This window comes from Nematolebias whitei, chromosome 18, assembly GCF_014905685.2.
Source record: "Nematolebias whitei isolate Nwh7 chromosome 18, NemWhi1, whole genome shotgun sequence".
In the NCBI taxonomy this organism is placed as follows: Eukaryota; Metazoa; Chordata; class Actinopteri; order Cyprinodontiformes; family Rivulidae; genus Nematolebias; species Nematolebias whitei.
Window position 1 is genome coordinate 15,308,760 of NC_056515.1, and position 5,676 is coordinate 15,314,435.

The window sequence follows — 5,676 nt, forward strand, 5'->3', positions numbered from 1 at the left end:
ACACATGAATGACAACCTCAGCTGGGGCAACAACACCACTAGCCTGATCAAAAAAGCTCATCAGAGACTCTAATTCCTCAGGCAGCTGTGACGAGCTGGTCTGGGAAGCTCAGTCCTCACCTCCTTCTACAGGTGTGCAGTGGAGAGCATCCTGTGCTCCAGCATCAATGTATGGCATGGAGGCTGCACAGCTGCAGAAAGAAAAGCTTTGCAAAGAGTGGTGAAGGCTGCACAGAAGACTGTTGGAGTCAAGCTCCCCGCCATCACAGCCATTTACACCTCCAGATGTAGGAAGAGGGCCACCTGCATCATGAAGGACCCCACTCACCCAGCACACACACTTTTTGCCCCGCTCCCCTCAGGAAAGAGGTTGAGGAACATTAAGTGTAGAACCACTATACTGAGGAACAGCTTCTACCCTGAGGCTGTTAGACTCATGAATCTCTAACCAGAATAATCACTGTGAAAAATCACATCATGTTGCTGCTGATCTGTTTTGTGATGCTGCTGATCTGTTTCATGTTTATGTGTTTATGCATGCTTATCTGCTCACACAGACTCATGCTCATGTTCGTGCTGCTGTTTGTTTGTTTCTCTGAAACTCTAATGGAAGCGTAAAGAGTATTGGCCCAAGCACTGAGCCCTGAGGAACTCCATGACTAACTTTGGTGTATGAAGAAGATTTATTATTTACATTTACAATCTGGAATCTATCAGATAGATATGATTTAAACCACTTTAGAGCTGTTTCTGTAATCCCAATATTATATTCAAGCCTCTGTAGTAAGATATTGTGATCAACTGTATCAAATGCAGCACTGAGGTCTAACAGGACCAGTATAGACACAAGTCCATTGTCTGAGGCCATGAGAATATCATTAGTTACTTTTACTAGTGCTGTTTCTGTGCTATGATAAGCTCTCAACCCGGACTGAAACTCTTCAAACAGATTATTTCTTTGTAGATGTTCATGCAACTGACCTGCAACTATCCATCCATCCATCCATCCATTATCTTTACCCGTTTATTCCATTTTGGGTCACGGGGGTCGCTGGTGCCCATGTCCAGCAATCACTGTGCGAGGGGCGGGGTACACCCTGGACGGGTCTCAAGTCCATCACAGGGCCACATAGAGACAAACGAGACAAACAACCATTCACTCTCTCACTCACACCTAGGGACAATTTAGAGTTACCAATCAGCCTAACATGCATGTTTTTGGTCTGTGGGAGGAAACCGGAGTACCCGGAGAAAACATATGCATGCACGGAGAGAACATGCAAACTCCACCCAGAAGGCCCCTGGACTGGGGTTTGAACCAGGGACCTGTTTGCTGAGAGGCAGCAGCTCTACCAGTTGCGCCACCGTGCTGCCCGACCTGCAACTATTTTCGTTAGAAATTTTTTAATGAAAGTTAGGTTAGATATAGGTCTATAGTTGGCTAGAATTTCTGAATCAAGGTCAGACTTCTTAAGTAAAGGTTTAATTAAAGCAACCTTAAAGAGCTGTGGTACATAACCATCCATTAAAGACAAATTAAGTAGATCCAAAATGTGAACATTAATTAGGGAAAATACCTCTTTAAACAGGGCAGCACAGTGGCGCAACTGGTAGAGCTGCTGTCTCTCAGCGAGCAGGTCCCTGGTTCAAATCCCGGTCCAGGGGCCTTTCTGGGTGGAGTTTGCATGTTCTGTCACTGCATGCATGGGTTTTCTCTGGGTTCTCTGGTTTCCTCCCACAGACCAAAACATACATGTTAGCCTGAACGGTAACTCTAAAATTGTCCCTAGGTGTGAATGAAAGAGTGAATAGTTGTTTGTCTCGTTTGTCTCTATGTGTACCTGTGATGGACTGGAGACCCATTTAGGGTGTACCCCGCCCCTCGCACAGTGATTGCTGGACATGGGCACCGGCAACCCCCATGACACTAAATGGAAGAAGTGGGTAAAGATAATGAATGGATGGACCTCTTTAAACAGTCTGGTTGGGATGGGATCTAGCAGGCATGTGGATGGTTTGGATGAGGTTATTATTTTTGACAATTCAGAGAGCTCAACAGGACAAAAACTGTCCTAACACAAATCAGACTCTAGTGGTTTTTTTTAAGTTGCCTCATTTGACAGGGGACTAGAGATATTAGAAGGAAGGATGGTTTGAATTTTCTTTCTAATGACAATAATTTTATTTATAAAAAAATCTCATGAAGTCATCACTACTTATAGTTGTAGGAATACATGTTCTAGAATTGCGCCGCTCAAGGTGGCTGCATGTTGGAGCAGCTGTTACTTTCATTCTGAGATTTTGCTTTTGGAAACTTTAATTCCTCTTTTTCTGGATGTAAATCATATTTTTTGGATTACTGTTTCCTCTGGTATCTGATGATGAGCAGCTGGAAGGATTTTTACTGAAACTTTTTTAGTTTGGACATTTGTGATGATGCGTAACCATGGCAACAAGGCAGTTTTCTACAACCAACAGCAGCTGATTAACATCTCAAAAGCTCAAATAATATCTCAACTGCAGCCCCAAATCTAAATGAGTTGAAAGGGATGCTCTGTGGACACGTTCTCGTCTACCTGCCGGCTGTGCTCGGGTGCCTGACCACTGAGATCCTGGAACTAGCAGGAAACACAGCTTATGACAGGGCAAGGACAGGATAGTCCCTCAGCACCTACAGTTGGCTGTCCACAGCGACGAGGAGCTCGGCAGACTGCTGGGAGGAGTGGCCATCGCTCTGGGAGGAGTTCTTCCTGGCATTCAGGCGGTCCTACAGCTCGGGGGACCCGAGAGGCTAGCCGAGTCTGGGTGGACGGATCGGACGGCATCTGCAGCCAGTTTCTTAGGATCCACTGTGGGATGGACCTTTACAAGAGATCCTTCCTGTCTACAGCCATCAGCATCTATAACATCTCTTAATGAAATGAGGATAACGAGTTACAACAACCAAAACCAGCTGTCAGCAGCAAAACTGGTTGATCCACCCTGAGACGGTGCTACTTAAGAGACTGAGCTGAATACAGCTCCTCAGACTGAGGAAGTCTCTCGGATGAGAGACGAAACGTTTCTACATTTTTTTGTTGATTTGCTTTGTTTTGTTTTTTTTGAATGTCCAGAGGACCAGATTTAACTTTTTTAGATTTTTCTACCTGGATTATTGAGCATGCATCAGGAGAGTTACAACAACAAATAATTTCCCTCTGGGATTAATAAAGTATTTTTGAATTTGAATTTGAATTTGAAATGGGACTTTTCATTAGTCTAGCAATAGTACTAAACAGAAACCTAGGGTTATTTTTATTCTCATCTATTAAAGATGAGTAATATAAAGTTCTAGCTGTATGGAGATTTTTTTATATGTTAACAGACTATCTTTCCAAGTTAAATAAAATTCTTCAACATTAGTAGAGCGCCATTTTCTCTCCTGGTTTCTAGATGCCTGCTTTAAAGTACGTTACTCAGAATTGAACCAAGGAGCCAGTTTCCTCTGATTGATTACTTTCTTTTTCAGTGGAGCAATTTTATCAAGTGAAGTTTGCATTGAAGTTGTAAGATGATCAACTAGATGATCTAAGTCACTGTTCTCTGATGCGTTACTCTGCAAGACAGAGGAAAACATTGATGGAAGAGATTGTTTAAATTTGGTTACAGCATTTTCTGATAGGCACCTGCTGAGATGAAATTTACTCTCAGTGACTGTGTAGTCATTTAATGTAAACTCAAAGGTTATTAAAAAATGGTCGGACAGAATAGGATTTTGAGGAACTATTACCAAGTCCTTAATCTCTACACCAGAGGTCAGAACTAAATCAAGAGTGTGATGATAAGAATGAGTACTCTGTGAAACTTATTAAATTTGCAGATGACAGCACCCTCATCGGGCTCATCTTGGACGGTGATGAGTCTGCATACAGGAGGGAGGTGGACCGGCTGGTGACCTGGTGCAGCAGCAACAACCTGGAACTCAATGCCCAGAAGACAGTGGAGATGATTGTGGATTTCAGGAAAGCCACAGCCCCTCTGCCCCCCCTCACCTGTAACAATACCCCCATCACCACTGCAAACTCTTATCGGTTCCTCGGCACCACCATCACCCAGGACCTCAAGTGGGAGCCGACCATCAGCTCCCTCATCAAGAAGGCCCAGCAGAGACTGTACTTCCTGCGACAGCTGAAGAAGGCCAAGCTGCTGGCCAAGCTGATGGTGCAGTTCTACACAGCCATCATCGAGTCCATCCTCAGCTCCTCCATCACGGTGTGGTACGCCGGGGCCACTGCCAGGGACAGACTCAGACTGCAGCGCGTTGTGCGCTCAGCTGAGAAGGTGATCGGCTGCAGCCTTCCATCCCTCCACGACCTGTACGTCTCCAGGACTGTGAGGCGAGCAGGTCGGATCACAGCTGACCCTGCTCACCCTGCACACGGACTGTTTGAACCACTCCCCTCAGGCAGGAGGCTTCGGTCCATTCGGACCAGAACCTCCCGCCATAAGAACAGTTTCTTCCCCTCTGCTGTTGGACTCCTGAACACTCATAATGCTACCTCATAACTTCTGCTTTGGTCACATTACATCTGTATTATAATTGAATACTCCATCTGTACTGTTCTCTAAGCTTTTTTATTGTTTTCTATTGTATGGGTGTACATATGGTTATGTTATGTTTTTAATTTTACTTTATTTGTGGGTGTACACAGGTCTTATGTAATGTTCTCATTTTTACTTAATTTTACTTTATTTTTACTTTATTTTACTTTATTACTATTCGCACCTTATGTCGAAGCAAATTCCTAGTTTGTGAACCTCGTTCATTGACATGGTAATAATAAACTGATTCTGATCCTGATGTACGGATGTTTTGGGTAAAACCAAAAGAGTCTATTAAATTATTAAAGGCTATGCTTAAGCTATCACTCTCAACATCCACATGAATATTGAAATCACCCAGGTGACATGTGGTCTGATAGTAAGAGGTGACATGTGGTCTGATGGTAACAGGTGACATGTGGTCTGATGGTAACAGGTGACACGTGGCATGATGGCAACAAGTGACAGGTGGCCTGATGGTAACAGGTTACAGGTGGCCTGATAGTAACAGGTGACATGTGGTCAATGTAACAGATGACATGTGGTCTGATGGTAACAGGTTACAGGTGACCTGATAGTAACAGATGACATGTGGTCTGATGGTAACAGGTTACAGGTGGCCTGATAGTAACAGGTGACATGTGGTCAATGTAACAGATGACATGTGGTCTGATGGTAACAGGTGTCATGTGGCCTGATGGTAACAGGTGATATGTGGTCTGATGGTAACAGGTGACACATGGCATGATGGCAACAAGTGACAGGTGGCCTGATGGTAACAGGTGACATGTGGCCTGATGGTAACAGGTTACATGTGGTCTGATGGTAACAGGTGACATGTGGTCTGATAGTAACAGGTGACATGTGGCCTGGTGGTAACCAGTGACATTGGGTCTGATGGTAACATGTGACATGTGGCCTGATGGTAACAGGTGACAGGTGGCCTGGTGGTAACAGGGAACAGGTGTATGGATGGTAACATGTGACAGATGGTCTGCTGGTAATCGATGATAGATGGCATGTTGGTAACAGGTGACCTGTTGGTAGAGAATAGATTGTCGGATGGTTATCGGTCACCTCATGGAACCACGTGAC